Genomic DNA, 17170 nt, shown 5'->3' with positions numbered 1-17170 from the left:
ACTTTGATAAGTCTTCACATATCTCACGCCAAAACTTCTGAACTGGTGGACAGAACCAAAGAGCGTGGATATAATTGTCCGGTGAATTGGTTTGGCAGTGTGAGCAGTTGTTGGTAGACGTAAAGCCCATCTTGAACATCCGATGACCTGTATAGTGCATTCTATGTAATATTTTGTATTGAATTAATTGAAGACTGGGATTTCTGATTAGATGAAAGGTTTTTAAGCAAGTCTGAGACCAGAAGTTTTGGTCTAAGTTAACTGATAAATCCGCTTCCCATTTTGCAATAGGAAGTGATATTGATTCATCTGTTTTAGAAAGCATTCTATATATTTTGGATAGTAATTTGGGGGTTTTAAGAGTAAGAAATTGAACCACACTTGGTGGTGTTTGTAGTTCAACTTGACCCGGTTTAAATTTCTTTTTTACTATGGATTTAATTTGTTGATATTCTAAAAATCTTTTCTTGTTGATCCCATATTGTGTAACTAGTCCATCAAATGAAATAAATTCTGTTCCTTCTAGTATATGTTCTAAATATTTGATTCCTTTACCACTCCAATCTGAAAAGTTTATCATATTATTGTTTTGTAATATGTCAGGGTTGTTCCAGATAGGTGTACGATTCATGGGATTAATGAAGATGCCGTCAATTTTAGAAACTCCCACCATGCTGTCAGAGAAGAGCTGATGTCGATGCTTTTAAAGCATTTGTAGCAAGTACATAAGCTAAAATAATTTAAGTTGGTTATGAATAGTTGGGCTAATTCAGAAGATATCAGATTCGGCTCTAGGAGGTGAGTGAAGTACAATAAACGTACAACCACAGATATTGTGATTACAATTGTTATTTATAGTGAAAACAAAGTGCAATTACCAAACACCAATATTTACAAAATCTGCAGACAAGGAAAAAATAAAACAATTCAAGCTTGTAAAATATCCGCTGCACGGCAGTGCAGGAACCTCGTCCAACCTCTGGCAACAATGTCCATAAAGTTTATTTCATGAGTGATATAAGTCCAACGCGTATGACAGTCTAGACAGGTTGAAATTTGAAGTAGGATGATCAGCACTAAGATTCCAAAGCTGAAATCTCAGAAGTGAGATTTAGGGGACTAAACCAAGAGGGGAGAGTGTAGGCCGCAGCAGCCTCCTACCAGACCGCAGGAAGTTGTAGCTAGGGTTCTGGCTCGTTGGGCCTAGCTCGCCATCCAAAGTAGTGGTGTCGCTGTGGTCTCTCCAGGGCACCACTAGCCTGCACTATAATCACAAAACCACTATTAGCAAAATTCATCTAAACTTCCCAAGCTAGCTTTAGTTCCAGTGTACACATAAAATCCATGAGAAAATACAACAAATACATATCCAACCATTATAATGATTTAAAATAAATGACAATCTCAAATAACAAAACTACAGCCACGTAAAGTGAGAGTAGTAGTAATGCAGTAAGCCTCAGCCTCAGCTATCCCATCAGCTAATAGCACTGGCATACTGATACAGGTTACACAAACAAACAAACATTCAGACTCACTCACCATTCACTACGTGCGATGTCACATACGAGCCCCACGCATCTACCCACGGCGGTATCAAAATACTGTTGAACGCAATCCACAATTAATTCAAAACAAGTCAAGATAGTAAACAGCGAAAAGCGCTCGCCCCACGTACCTGTTGCTTCCATCCGCTAACGCCTCTCCCCCGCGTCGTTTCGAAGCGACAACCCGGAAGGCATATATCGGTGCCTCGCGAATGTGATTGGTCACAACAGGCATGTGCAGCCTCGCGGCGTGGCGTGCGTCATGACGCACGATGCCTTCACGGACACGCTCCGGTTGGAATTTAAGATTCCAATTTAATTATAGACACAGTTCTTTTATTTTTTATGTGGGTTACATCCTCCCCGCCTTAACCATGCACGTCCCGTCGCATGTTAAACGCTAGACAACGTGAACAGACGAAGGACGGCTAGCATTATGGCCCAATGCATCGGAAAGACTATGCAACATCGTTTGGACAACGGAAACCAGAGGATTACCACGAGTGAAATAGTGAAGTCGATCAGGTGGTGCTCTTTGTCGTTGCGAACGTCTTAGCCCGTCACCTATGTCGGTGTCCTGTTCAATAACACTAGACTCTTCAGGAGAATCTTCAACAGCAACGACAGGAATGTTGACAAGTATGTCTCCACTTCCAGGTAAGCTATTTCTATCTTCAGGGTGACTTTCAATAAGTTCAAGCAAAATGTCTTCCACATCAGAGTCAGATTGCCCACCACCAGACTCCACTGCTGGAGGAAGAACACTGGACACAGAGGCTGGTTCCCCTTGCACTTCCACTTCAACTGAAGGATCCAAAATCAGTGGTCCTAGGCTCCCACTGTCAGATGAATCTGGAAATTGATTCTGTTTTTCCACAGTGAAGTGCAACGTTGGAGGATTAACATACAATGAAACCAAGCTTCCTGTGTCCTCATCCTCAACCAGAAGTTCTGTGAGGGAATTTAAATCCGGGTTCTGCTGCCGAGTTCTTGGTCTGTGCGGAAGCGATTGCTCTGGTGATTCCAAGTTAACCTCACTGCCCGTGAGGAGGCCGCATGGAAGGAGGAGGTCGCGGTGAAGGGTCCGCATAGGTCCATCGCTGTTCTCAGGTTTTACCTTGTAGACCGGGAGGTCCCCAGCCCGATGGACAACCACATAAACTTCTTCCTCCCATTTATCTGAAAGTTTATGCTTCCCTCGAAGGCGGACATTCCTCACAAGCACACGATCACCTGGTTCCAATGCTGATGGTATCACACGATTGTCAAAGCGTTTCTTATTTCGGTCGGCAGCCTTTGTAGCGTTACTGGAGGCAATACTGAAACTTTCCTCCAATCTCGATTTGAGTGACTTAATGTACTGTGAGTGACTCTTTTGCTGGGATTCCCGCAGTGGCAGATTGAACGCCAGGTCCACAGGTAGACGAGGTGTTCTACCGAACATGAGTTCGTAAGGAGTAAACCCTGTAACCTCGTTCCTGGTACAATTATAGGCGTGAACCAGCGGTTTCACATGCTCTTTCCACCTTGTTTTTTGTTTTGTCTCCAAGGTCCCCAACATTGCCAGCAACGTCCTGTTAAATCGCTCCACTGGATTTCCCCTCGGATGGTAAGGGGTTGTACGGCTCTTCTGAATGCCTGCAAACTCACACAATTCTTTTACTAGTCTTGACTCAAAATCTTGCCCTTGGTCGGTATGAATTCGCTCAGGAATGCCATAATAAATGATATAATTCTCCCATAAACACTTCGCCACAGTTCTTGCCTTTTGATTGGGTGTTGGAATGGCAACAGCGAATTTAGTGAAATGGTCAGTCAGGACTAAGATATCACGAGTGCCACTAGTGTCAGGCTCAAGAGCAAGAAAATCCATACACAAAAGCTCAAGGGGTCGAGATGTTTTTATGCTGACAAGTGGAGCAGCTTTTTCCGGCAGGGCTTTTCGGCGCACACAGCGGCCACAAGTCTTAATCTTCTGCTCAACATCCTTTGCCATTTTAGGCCAGTAGAATCTCGTACGGACAAGGTCAAGTGTACGTTCAATCCCCATATGGCCCATATCCTCATGGAGGCTTTTCAGGACTGATGGCCGCAACTCCTCTGGAAGGACAAGCTGGTATGAAAGGTCTCCATTGTCCCGTCTCCTCCTGTACAGGACTCCATCCACCAGCTCCAACCTGGACCATTCTCTGAGCAGGAACGGAAGTTCAGGGAGCTCAGCTCTAGCTGTTGGTGGAACCCTCTCCCCCGTCTCAAGCTGGTGAATAAGCTCTCGAATGCAGGGATCTGAGTGTTGTTTCTCTTTGATGTTAAGAGTAGGAACGACAGGCAGCCGATGACAGTCCTCGGAACAGTAACTGTCAGGGATGGTATCCATTTGAACTGACAAAGACTCGACAAGTGTGAAGCCAACCTCACCGCAGTCACCCGGCCGTGTGGCTCTGACCAAATGACTTTGGCAGATTGCTCTCACAGTCTCTTCTGGAAGGACATCAGAATCAGCTGTGTGTTGAGAAATGAACTGACGAATGAGTTCATGGTCATTAGAAACTTCATCACTGGAGCAGGAGTAAGGTCGCCGCGAAAGCGCATCAGCGTCACAATTCTGTTTGCCAGCTCTGTACAGAAGTTTAAAGGAGTACGTTGACAATGCAGCCAACCAACGGTGTCCAGTAGCGTCCAGTTTAGCTGTTGTCAAAACGTAGGTCAGTGGATTACTGTCCGTCACCACTGTAAAATCTGCCCCGTACAGGTAATCTTGGAATTTCTCGGTCACACTCCACTTAAGGGCGAGGAATTCCAGCTTGTGGGCTGCATAACGGCTCTCACTCTGCGACAATCCGCGGCTAGCATAAGCTATGACCCGGAGTTTCTCCTCTTGCTCTTGATACAACACTGCTCCAAGTCCGGTCACACTCGCATCGGTGTGCAGAATGTATGAACGAGACGGGTCTGCAAACCCAAGAACCGGAGCAGTTGTAAGCTTCTCAATCAAGGTTTCAAATGCAACTTGACATTTGGTATCCCACCTCTCCCCGAAGGGTTGGTTTGGCCTGTAGGTGGGTATCTTGTGAGCTTTCAGAGTCTTTGATCTTTGAACTGGAGAATATCCACGAGTCAGGTCATTGAGAGGTTTGGCAATGACGGAATAGTCTTTTATAAACCGGCGGTAATAACCAGCGAAACCCAGAAAAGATCTTAATTGTTTCAGAGTCTGGGGAACCGGCCATGTCTTGATGGTCTCTATCTTCTCAGGATCTGTTTGAACTCCTTCCTCAGAGACAATATGACCCAAGTACTTTACAGACTTTTGGAAGAATCGACATTTCTCCGGTGCCAGTTTCAGCCCATATTCCGTCAACCGGTTCAGGACTCTCAGCAGCCTTCGTTCGTGTTCCTCAAGAGTGTCCGAATAGATGATTAAATCATCCAGGAAAACGAGCACTTCCTTTAGGTGAAGGTCCCCCATGCATCGCTCCATCAAGCGCTGAAAGGTGCTTGGGGCGTTGGTAACACCTTGAGGCATTTGGTTAAACTCCCAGAACCCAAGAGGAGTCACAAAAGCAGTCTTTGCCTTGTCTTCCTCCTCCATCTGGATCTGGTAGTAACCGGACTTCAGGTCGAGCACTGAAAACCACTTAGAACCAGTGAGTGCTGAAAAGGATTCCTCCAAATTAGGTAAGGGGTATGCATCCTTGATGGTTTGAAGGTTTAGTTTCCGGTAGTCTATGCACAGCCGGACCTCACCGTTCTTCTTCCTGACCACCACGATAGGCGAAGCAAAAGGAGACGATGATTCCCTTATAATGCCGGCTTCCAGGAGCTCACGCAGGTGACGGCGGACAGCTTCGAAATCTTGTGGATGGATTGGCCGGGCACGTTGCTTGAATGGTGTATTGTCATGGAGTGGAATATGATGTTTGACAGCTGATGTACATCCAAAATCCAAGTCATGATGCGAAAAGACCTCCGAGATGTCATTCAGCTTGCCTATGACTCGCGTCCTCCATTCAGGTGACAGTGGAGAATCACCAAAATCAAAGTTCAGGCTGGTGGTAGTGTTCCTGACTGGAAGATGGGTCACGCGATGTTCAGACAAGATGCAGTGGTAGGTTTCCAAATCCGCAATGACACTGTGAGGTGGAATGAAGGTATCTTGCTCCGACTCATTTGTAATAACCACAGGAACCTTGTATGGAGAAAGAGCTGGGAAGTTGATGAGACAACTGCTGACACACAACCCCCCAGGTAAGGTGGAAGCAGGATGCTGTAGGAGAACACTCTGGCTAAACAACGGGGTGGAAACTTTGGCAGAGCCCTGGATGACAATAGTGCGGCCGGCCGGAACACGCACTGGAGCTTTGCTTAGTAGCCTCACATTCCCAATGCTGCCATTCTCCTTCTGCTCGTGTGACAGCTGTAGTGTTTTCAACACCGCTCTGTACCCATGAGTGCTAGGCTGATAGCTCGGATGCTGGTTAAGATGCTGTTCATACAGGGGTTCCAGGGTGTTCATCCCAATTAGCACAGTAGCGGGGACGTCCGGAACAACTAGAGCCAATGTTGTTACTTCATATTCTTCACCAACAAAATCTCTGGGGAACTTGACGGAAACCTCAATGTATCCAAGATATGGAATGGTTTGACCCGCAGCACCTTCCACCTGGAGAAGATCATGGAGTGGTTGAATTTGTTGGTCATGAAGATGATTGTTGTAAAAGGATACAGGTATTGTAGTAACCTGTGATCCTGTATCAAGCAGGCATTTCTGTGGATGGCCTGCTAGGGTCACCTCTGTTGTGCATCTTGACCCAACTAACCCATGAGGTAACATTGTAGTTGCCTTCGGACAAGTGTGTAGGTCTACACAGTGAACAATTTCCTCCTTGTTCCTTTCCTCCTTTGCGGGACAATGTGGGTCCTGCACAGTTCCTGTACGTCCCATTACAGAAACTGTATCTAGTTTAAATGTCCAGTTGATGAATTCCGCTTCTGCCATTTTGGTTTCTTTTCACTGAACTGTTTGCGTTTTGCATTGACCAATGTGGGATTGGGTCTGTTCTCACACTGTGGTCTAATGTGTCCATCTTCCCCACACCTGAAACAGAAACCAGGCTTGGGGTTAGATGATATATTCCCCTGTGTATCCGTTCTTTGCTTCGGGTGCTGCTTTGGAACAAGAGTACAGGACTGGTGAGACTGGGAGGCAGTTAAGGCGGCAAGTTGCTTTTGTATCTCCGCCATCTGCTGGGTGAGAGTGGACAACGCAGCACAGACCCCCTTTTCTTCTTCTACTGCGAACTGAGCTTGAGCTGCAACTCTGTGTCTTGGTGTTCCCAAATGTTGCTTCATCCTCAGAGTTTTGCTAGCTTCTCTGTCTTCTTCAGTTCTTAATAGGAGTAACAGTTCTGCAAAAGAAGGTGGGTTGGATTTTCTCTGCTTCAGCTGAAGCTCAGAGATAAGATTGCTATCCCAACATCCCCTACAGAATTGGCTGAGCAGGTGCCTGTTCACTTCACTCTGCTTGACTCCTCCCCGCTTGACAGCTAAACTCAGGGCCACCTGAAGTCGCTGTAGGTAGCCGGATGGCTTCTCACCCGAGTTCTGCAGCGTGTCCATGAACTTCGCATAAAGTTCTTCCCCGTCCTGTACAATTCCATAAGCAGAATCAAGATGTTGAATATAAGTCTCTGCTGGTAGGTCGGGGTTAAGGTGCTTGATTATGTCCGCTGCAGGTGGTAAAAGACTATCAAGGATGTGTCTGGATCTTCGCAGTTCTGAAATGGCTGGATCCTTTAAGATGAGATCCACTCCAGAGCGCCATGTATCATAGTCCACCTCATGCTGTGGGTGTGGTAGTCTCCCAGAAAACATGCGCAGCTTATGGGATGAGCGTATGTTTACATCTTCGCTCTTTACTATATGCTCCACAACATACCTCTGTACTTCAGGTGGATTCAACTCAGCCGCAGACATACTGATAGAATGTCCTTCTGTTGTTGTAGGATGTAGGGCAGCTGAAGAAGTGACAGGGCTAGCCATGTTGTGGGTTTGTCGATCCGGAGTGGCAGCCATTTTGTGTTCAGATGCGGCAGTGCATTCCTGCTTGAGCCCTTCTGGTTTTCCTGGGCGCAGTTCTGAAACAGCTCCATTTATTTGGGTCATTAGTTCTTGGAGAACTTCAGCAAAATCCTGACCAGACAGTTTTGCTACTTGTTTTAAGTCAGCTAAATAAGTCTTAGTCTTTGTGCACCCGACAGTAGCCGCATAGATTTTAGACAAGCTTTTTATATGATATTCATTATTTAAGGGCTTAAATGTATACGGCAGAATCGGACCCAATAAATCAAAAGCAGACCCCGTTTTAAACTCAACAACGAGCATATTATTAAACTCAGAGCCGGGTGAGTTTATTGGCACAGAGCGTTCAATAGCACCATACTGGAGAAGAAAATCTTCAACCTCCTCAACCACATATGCGGGGACGCCACTGACCAACACCGCGTTTGGCATTTTAACACCTAATGACTCCAACAAGTCCATGTTCATAGTAATATGGTGAGATAGTGAGACTGAATGTACACAACAATATTATACTTGACACAACCTCCTGGCTGGCTCGCCACTAATTTGTCTTATGTAGCAAGTACATAAGCTAAAATAATTTAAGTTGGTTATGAATAGTTGGGCTAATTCAGAAGATATCAGATTCGGCTCTAGGAGGTGAGTGAAGTACAATAAACGTACAACCACAGATATTGTGATTACAATTGTTATTTATAGTGAAAACAAAGTGCAATTACCAAACACCAATATTTACAAAATCTGCAGACAAGGAAAAAATAAAACAATTCAAGCTTGTAAAATATCCGCTGCACGGCAGTGCAGGAACCTCGTCCAACCTCTGGCAACAATGTCCATAAAGTTTATTTCATGAGTGATATAAGTCCAACGCGTATGACAGTCTAGACAGGTTGAAATTTGAAGTAGGATGATCAGCACTAAGATTCCAAAGCTGAAATCTCAGAAGTGAGATTTAGGGGACTAAACCAAGAGGGGAGAGTGTAGGCCGCAGCAGCCTCCTACCAGACCGCAGGAAGTTGTAGCTAGGGTTCTGGCTCGTTGGGCCTAGCTCGCCATCCAAAGTAGTGGTGTCGCTGTGGTCTCTCCAGGGCACCACTAGCCTGCACTATAATCACAAAACCACTATTAGCAAAATTCATCTAAACTTCCCAAGCTAGCTTTAGTTCCAGTGTACACATAAAATCCATGAGAAAATACAACAAATACATATCCAACCATTATAATGATTTAAAATAAATGACAATCTCAAATAACAAAACTACAGCCACGTAAAGTGAGAGTAGTAGTAATGCAGTAAGCCTCAGCCTCAGCTATCCCATCAGCTAATAGCACTGGCATACTGATACAGGTTACACAAACAAACAAACATTCAGACTCACTCACCATTCACTACGTGCGATGTCACATACGAGCCCCACGCATCTACCCACGGCGGTATCAAAATACTGTTGAACGCAATCCACAATTAATTCAAAACAAGTCAAGATAGTAAACAGCGAAAAGCGCTCGCCCCACGTACCTGTTGCTTCCATCCGCTAACGCCTCTCCCCCGCGTCGTTTCGAAGCGACAACCCGGAAGGCATATATCGGTGCCTCGCGAATGTGATTGGTCACAACAGGCATGTGCAGCCTCGCGGCGTGGCGTGCGTCATGACGCACGATGCCTTCACGGACACGCTCCGGTTGGAATTTAAGATTCCAATTTAATTATAGACACAGTTCTTTTATTTTTTATGTGGGTTACACATTCATGTCGTTGGATGTTTGAGCTGATAAATGGTAGGTCTGAGATCTCTAAATTATTGCAAAGTGCTTGTTCTACACGACGTGCTTCCTTTTCAGATGCTCATGCATCGCCGTCATACTGTCATGCAAGGCAAGTTCCATTTTGCAGATTTTGCATTGGACCTTCTTTTCTTTTGTTTTGTCAAAATGCTCCCAGACTTTTGAGTTCCGTTGCCGAGTAGCCATGATAACGGAGACAGCTTCTGTACACCGTTATAAGCGTGCCACAAAACCAACCAATCACAGACTCGGATGCAAAAATTCTGATTGGCTGTTTTGGTCTCCAATCAGCTTGCTAGCTACTGTAGCTAAGCCCAGGCAAATATCCCAGAATGCATTTCATCCACAACTCAAATTGAGGCAGTGGTGGAGGAACGCAGAATTTGAAATATACATATTTCTTTCTGGGTCACAAAATAAAAGATATTTTCAGGATAGATTGTTGCTGTCAGGACATCACATATTTGCAAAAGTGCTCTAACATTTTCAAAGATGCCTGTTACCCACCAGCTGACCTCACAGCTGGACTGGCCATCGGGCATACTGGGCATTTGACACAAAGCTGGAGTTATTCTGTCTTTGCTGCACAGCTGCCTCTTCTCTCCTCCTCTCCCCCTCCCTCTCCTGTTGCCACTTCAATCATGAAACTGATCAATGATCAGCTGATCGGCTTTTCTTTCGCAAGTCCTGTCGGTCTTGTTTATCACCCACTTTGCGCCAAAAAGAGGAAACAAGCAGATGTCACGATGAACAACAGCAGCGTTTAAGCTTGATCAGCTGTTGTTAGAATTTATTTAATATTAATTTCTAGTATCAGCTGATGTTTGTTGGAGCCACAGCTGTAAAAGCTGCTGGTCATGATATCGGGTTGGATATGTGGTGAGAGGGAAACATGAAGATGAAACCAGGAGATGTCCTTAAGTGGTCATCTGGTGTAAACTGTATAGAAATCATACATATATACAAACGAGACAGTGTACATCACTGTCACAACAGTGTTTGTGAAGCAGTATGTTTAAGATACATTGACAGTCTCATGACGACATGATTCAGATATAAGACGCAAATCAAGTCAATCAGACGAATGTAACATTTGTGTTAAATACTTTTGAATTTCACCCAAAACACCCTTTTTTAAAATTAAATATGTCATTTTGCATCTCACTCTCCTACCTGTGTGATCTGAGTCTGTGTGCATTCGTGTGTGTGCGCGCTGCGTGGTGACGTACGCGCGTGCATGTGTGCCCCGGTCACAGCTCGCTTCAGCAGCAGAGTGAAGCTGACCCCCCACCCACTTGAAACATAAAGGCAAATAGGCGGAGCGGTTAGTGCTACGTTTGTGCAGATTTGTGCAGGTAAAATTAGTGTTTGTGCTGCTACGGTGTTTGAGATATTAAACATTATTTTATAGGTCATTCAAAGGTCACCATCCCCCCAGACTGCTCCAAAACGGGCCAAAATGGTCTACTTTTTAAGTGCTACGTTTGTGCAGATTTGTGCAGGTAAAATTAGTGTTTGTGCTGCTACGGTTTCCGAGATATTAAACTTTATTTTATAGGTCATTCAAAGGTCACCATCCCCCCAGACTGCTCCAAAACGGGCCAAAATGGTCTACTTTTTAAGTGCTACGTTTGTGCTGATTTGTGCAGGTAAAATTAGCGTTTGTGCTGCTATGATTTGAGATATCCTGTTATGGTTTACTGCTGAAAAATGTCTTTTTCAAATGACCTTTCACTTTGTGTGTTCACTTGTTCAATAAAGTTCTGTTAAAAAAACCCTCTTGTTGTATTTAATCAGCTAAATTTGTAATGAGTGTATTTTTTTTTAACTTCAATTTCTTTACTTCAATCACTTTTTGTTCATAAAACCACGATGCAAATGCTTGAGTATTTATTTTTTTTAGAGTGGATTAAAAAAACTTTATTGAAAACTACATTTGAACATTTTACACTCCCATGAACACTTTTTGAGAAACGAACAAGCTAGCAGTCTTTTGCATCAAATACACATTTTCTGGCAGAAAAAACTATTATTTGGCATTACTGTGTCTGAAGGATTCTTAGAACAGCGTTCATCTGATTTCTGAACAAGGTAAGCTTACATTTAAAATACTGAGGTTTTAGTTACTGAGTTAATACATGATATAGCTAACTATCTGGATCAAAAGGATTTTTTTTCAATGTTAAACATTTTCAAAAATGTCCAAGAAAAAAGTTTCTAAAGCACTTTAAAACATGTAGCACACTGGACTAAAGTGCTGTACAGTACATGGGTTAAATACTCAGACTCAATTTAATAAACTCACAAATTCAATAGCTCCATCTTAAAAACAATAATTCCACAAAATATGAAAGTGTAGATTGGTGGAGAACTTGGGGGAGGGGTTGCTCCTGGCTGTGTATATAGTTCAGAAATCACATTTTGCTCCATCATAATCATAGTGTGTTTTTTTTTAGATGCCTCGAAAGCCATCTGTAGACAAGGTTTCCATTTTTGCAGTTCTTTGCAATTCAAAAGAGGCCATAGTCCAAAATGGCAAAATAGCCACTCCAGCTGCATCAGTCTGGAAAGAGCTGAGTCAGCAGCTAGAAGACAAGATGTCAGCAAAGGCCCTGTACACTTTTGTGAAGCTAAATAGACACAACATCTGGTCAGCTTTGGAAATCAGTGATCAGGAAAGTAATAGTGAAGGAGAGTTAGATTCACATTGCATTTCTCCTGGACAAGAAAACTGTCAAGCTTTTGAACTAGAAGTCCCTTTTGAGGACTGGGTTAAATTTATTCCTGAAAAGGTTGAATACAATGACAAGTTTTCTCCTACCCTAAAAAGGGAATACACAATTTTGAAACCTGGCACTTGGACTCATATCATCAACGATCTTATATGGAAGAAGATCAAAAATACATGTACACTTGTGTTCCGTAGAGCAAAGGTCCATCCAACTGTCAACAATAATTATCTGGACATCAGAGGCGACTGTAAGGAGTGTCATGGCCAGTTAGAAATGTCATGTGACAGACAGCCAGCAATTAATAGTCCAATGGTGCTCCAGTGTTTCATGAGAAATACAGATTTCTCCCTGCACACTGGCCACTCCAAGCGGTTCATGTCTGGAAACCTGCGTGAACAGATCGCTAAAGAGCTGTGTGAGGGCAGAATGGAACCGGCTGTATGGAGGTCAGCGAGGGCAGCAGATCTGATGGATGTTGGAGATCCTGAGCCAAGCCACCTTCCAAATTTGGCCACTCTGCGAAAAGCCAAACAAGAGAGAAAAGACTTGGAATTAGGAGATAAGGACCCCATTGCATCTCTGCAATTGTTAAAATATAGTGTTCCTCACAGTGGTAGCATCCGAGATATTGGACTGGACAAGTTTTTCTGTCACTACTGGAGTCAAACACAGATGCATGTTTATAAGACATTGTCAAAAAAATCTCCCCCAACTGTGTGTTTTGATGCAACCGGTTCAGTTGTGAAAAAACTGCTGAGACCAAATGGCAAATCTGGCCATATCTTCCTTTATCAAGGTATTCTGAAAGAAAACAATTGCCCCAGTGTCCCAGTGGTGCAAATGCTGTCAGAGAAACATGATGTTAATGCCATCGCAAACTGGTTGACAGAATGGATTCGTGCAGGTGCACCTGTGCCAAAGTATGCTGTGAGTGACTTTTCTCTGGCAATTCTGGGAGCTCTGGTCAAGGCTTTCACTCCTCATCCTGATCTGAAGTCCTACCTTAATGAATGCTTTCATGTCCTTCTTGGAACCCAGTCTGCCAAACTCCCCCCTTGTTATATCAGGGTTGATGTTGCGCACTGCATCAAGATGATATGCCAGTGGGATTGCCTGAAGAAGAAAACACATCGTGTTAAAGATTTCTTTGTCAGGTCATTAGCAAAACCTCTTCAGTCTCAATGTTTGGACCATGCAAAACAGCTCCTACATGCTATCACTGTTGTGGCCCTCAGTGAGGCAGAAGGTGATGACAGTTCTGGAGCACCTCTTCCTTCAGAAAGGTGCAAGAAATACTTGAAAGCCCAAATTGCTCAAGACTCCATCATCATTCCAGATGAACAGACGGAGGAAAGTGAGAGAGTGGATTCAGTGGATGAGATCCAGACTGACCTGCGACAGTGGGTAACAGAAATATGTGAGGAGAGCAGGTCACTTGCTGCAGCAAATGGGGATAGAGATAATATTCACTTTCTCCCTGAGATTATTCCTCATATATTAAGACTGGCAAGTTACTTGCCACTCTGGACAGGAATAATGGTCCCTCTCTTCCAAAGCACCAGCATCACAGCAAGTTCAGCCACTGTTGAAGCTGATTTCAAAAACATAAAACATGGCCTTTTCAAACATGACAACTTGCCTCTTCGAGTCAATCGCTTCATTGCTCGTCATCTTTCCTTCATCGAGGGAAATATGCGGATTTGTTCTGCAAAAGAAAAGGTCAAAGATGAGGCAACGGTGGGATCACTGAAAGTCACAGATGCCAATTCTGGATCCATGACGACTCACAATGCAGAAGACAAAATAAAAATGGATGCTCACCCATTTGTGGGATCTGATGCTGCCACAAACATTCTTCCGGCTGATGGGGATGCAGTTGAGAACTGGAGGGGCCTAGCTGTTCCACCCAAAAAAAGGAAGAGGACTTCCTACCTCTCTTCATGTACCGAATGGCTCCATGCAGATGAAACTTTTGGGGCCAAAAGAGTGAAAGTGGGATTATTAAAAAATGGAAACCTCCATAAGCCTATTAGATTAGGGGAATCGACAATCTCTGTGCTCAATACCTGTGCATTTGATGCATTTTTTCAGTGCTTATGTTGTGCCTTCTGTGACAGCTCCACATTTCAAAATGCTGTTCTGAAAGACAGTGAAAACCCAGTCCTGCAGCTGGTGAAAGCCATTGCCACAGATGGTGTGACCCAACAAACCTACAGAAGGAGAGCAGAGCTGCTTAGTGTAATGTTTGAAGCTGTCTCGTTGAGGTCTGCTGCGATCCAAATTGATGCTCAGTGCAATATCTCCGCTGTAATTGCTAAGACAATGAGGAACATCTCAAGTGTTTATTTTACCAAACACTGCTCTTCACAGCACTGCTACCTCAGCAAAGGGATGACAAGGGAAGTGCCATTTGTTTCTCCTGCCATCTCTGTCCTCAAAGAGTCTGGTATGGCTCATCTTGGCACGGCTGTGGAAGCAGGACTTGGCCTACCTGAGTCTACCTGCCTCAGGCCACTCTCCAATCCATCTCTGTGTCCATCAGAATTCAAAACAGAAGACAGCACCACAGGAAATGAGCTCTGTGCAGGGACAGTTACTCACAGCTACAACATTGGAGATATCGTGTGGATTGATACTGACCTTGCAAATCAAACAGAATTTCCACTGAATGAATTTCCCTCCAACCTGGTTCTCCAAGGAAAGTCGTTCACTTTGAGGGCATTAATTGCTTTCCATGGAAAGATGACCACTGATGGTTTGGGGCATTACACTGCATACTGCAGGAGAGCTCCATGTGTGTGGGAGTGCTATGATGACCTGGGAAATGGAGTGACAGGAGCATCTGAAAAGAAAAAAATACAACCCCATGCTGTGTTATACACAGTATAATGAGTGCTGCCTGCATTTTTCTGTTTTATTTGGTTCATTACAGTTACATGTGTTCAAATGGCTAGTGTGTGTTATCAGTAAGTTCAGTTTTGCACATAAAGTTAAAGTTCTAAATTAAAAATCTTTTAACACTCTTTTCTTTGTCAGTCTGATGTATATTTGCTTTTACACACCAAGTCACCTTCACCCATAGCCTTGAAAGTAACCGTTCCATTTTTCTGTCAATAATTTTCCAGTATTTCTTTTGTGTTTACCTGGTGGCTTAAGTCAGGGGTCAGCATCCTTTTCATTTCAAAGGGCCCCTTTCCCCCCTGCTGCTACAAAACCTGTCTAGAGCCTAAAAAAAGAAACAGCCTATAAATATCTAGAAAATGAGTTGTTATATCGTGTAAGCTATGGAAATGTAAATAAAAATGTTTATTTTTAGATTTGATAAGACAATGAATCATCAAAGCTTTATAACGGAAAAAAGTATTTGTTAAAATGAAGCCAGCTACGAGCATCCTTTCCATAATAATTGAAAATTAGGAAAGATGGGCAACCAACTTGAAAATTACAGTAAACAGATTTGAACCTAAGAAACATTAAATCACTTTTAAAAGCCTTGTACATTCAATGAATAGTCAATGCAGATATTTCATAAAAAAAAAAAAAACTGTTAACAGAACCCTTTCTTGTTGTCTTTATAATAAAAAAATGACTTACTTGGTCTTATAAGAGCCACAGTGGAGGGGCCGGAGAGCCACATGTTGCTTTAGAGCCGCAGGTTGAAGATCCCTCGCCTAAGTGCTGTGGAATATTCCGTTTTCTACACGTAGGTAACAATCTATCAAAGCAAACACTTCATTTTTTCTGAGACAGCTACATTAATAATAATGAACATATATAATTCAAAACAAAATCATAGAGGCCAACTGGGTATGTAAAAAATAATAATAATTTAGGTATACGTGAATCACTTCACATGAAACTCAGTTTTGCCACAGAAAAAATAAAAACTTTAGCCTACCTTGTGTACGTTTCTGCACTAGTAACAAAAGAAATATCGACCTTTCCGCTGAATAAATTGTGTTACTAAAGTGTAAACTAATAAAAGTTAATATGCAGCAAGCCTAGAAAAAGTGCAAAACTCCACAGCTGCTGAAACTCACTGCCACAGACACTGGTGTTATACAGCGTAGGCCGTAATAATTAAAATCATTATATCTCAGATACTGTAGCAGCACAAACGCTAATTTTACCTGCACAAATCAGCACAAACGTAGCACTAACCGCTCCGCCTATTTGCCTTTACGTTTCAAGTGGGTGGGGGGTAAGTCACTGCCACGTTGATCAGTTTGTTCAGACCCCAAGCTGCAATGTGAATACAGCCGAACCGCCACATTTTTGTTTGTCGTTAAGAGACTCGTTCGGGATAAGTTTTGTGGAGGACAGAGTTTGCTAATATACGTTTTTAATGAGTTTTAGCCGAGAACGCAGCTGAAATGCTAGCATGCTAAGTTAGCCTGAACGCTAGTATGGAACGCCAGGACTGCCATAATGAATTAATTAAATACACCATTAAATAATTAATTAAATGTGGCAATAATTAATTAAAATTGGAATTAATTAATTAAATAAATAGTTATGACACATGTAATTAATTAATTATTGACACATTTAATTAATTATTTATGTATTTCACATTTTAATTAATTATTGACACATTTAATTAATTAATTATTGACACATTTAATTAATTATTTATGTATTTCACATTTTAATTAATTATTGACACATTTCATTAATTATTGACACATTTAATTAATTATTTAATGATATATTTATTTATTTCATTTTGGCAGTCCTGACGCCTGGCTCTCATCATGAAATAATTTTATCTGTCAGCCTCACCCATCAAACTCAGGGGGCGGGGTTAACGCTGATCGAGTCAAAACCATTGCTTTGGCCTGGTGGCCATTGTTTCTAGCACACAACAACCGGCATGTGGAAGCTAACAGAACTGAGCTTTGAAAAACCCTGTTTGTGTGTTACCAAATACCGTTTTAATATTTTTTTAGCCGAGAATGTAGTGGTTTAATCTTCATGTGTCTGGTCGGTTTGTCAAGATACAGCCTCTTTGCAAAAGTGTTT

General features: G+C 42.9%; 4 long non-coding RNA genes across 4 annotated transcripts; all 4 read right to left on the bottom strand.

The window, feature by feature from the left end:
- Positions 1-874: 874 nt before the first annotated feature.
- LOC143417134 (uncharacterized) lies at positions 875-1705 on the bottom strand. Its single transcript, XR_013097353.1, has 3 exons — positions 1679-1705; positions 1543-1604; positions 875-1264 (listed from the first exon to the last, which is right to left on the bottom strand). It is a non-coding gene; the product is annotated as an uncharacterized LOC143417134 (long non-coding RNA).
- A 6641-nt stretch (positions 1706-8346) lies between these two features.
- Positions 8347-9177, bottom strand: LOC143417133 (uncharacterized). Its single transcript, XR_013097352.1, has 3 exons — positions 9151-9177; positions 9015-9076; positions 8347-8736 (listed from the first exon to the last, which is right to left on the bottom strand). It is a non-coding gene; the product is annotated as an uncharacterized LOC143417133 (long non-coding RNA).
- Positions 9178-11326: 2149 nt separating this feature from the next.
- Positions 11327-13710, bottom strand: LOC143417132 (uncharacterized). The gene is made up of 4 exons (XR_013097351.1): positions 13664-13710; positions 13359-13540; positions 13151-13261; positions 11327-12664 (listed from the first exon to the last, which is right to left on the bottom strand). It is a non-coding gene; the product is annotated as an uncharacterized LOC143417132 (long non-coding RNA).
- A 52-nt stretch (positions 13711-13762) lies between these two features.
- On the bottom strand, positions 13763-16508 carry LOC143417131 (uncharacterized). Its single transcript, XR_013097350.1, has 7 exons — positions 15743-16508; positions 15292-15374; positions 14789-14990; positions 14528-14677; positions 14215-14358; positions 13970-14117; positions 13763-13853 (listed from the first exon to the last, which is right to left on the bottom strand). It is a non-coding gene; the product is annotated as an uncharacterized LOC143417131 (long non-coding RNA).
- Between the last annotated feature and the right edge of the window lie 662 nt (positions 16509-17170).

Source organism: Maylandia zebra, linkage group LG3 (assembly GCF_041146795.1).
Source record: "Maylandia zebra isolate NMK-2024a linkage group LG3, Mzebra_GT3a, whole genome shotgun sequence".
Lineage (NCBI taxonomy): Eukaryota > Metazoa > Chordata > Actinopteri > Cichliformes > Cichlidae > Maylandia > Maylandia zebra.
Note: the sequence above shows the minus strand (reverse complement) of the source record. Positions and strands in the feature narration are given on the sequence as shown.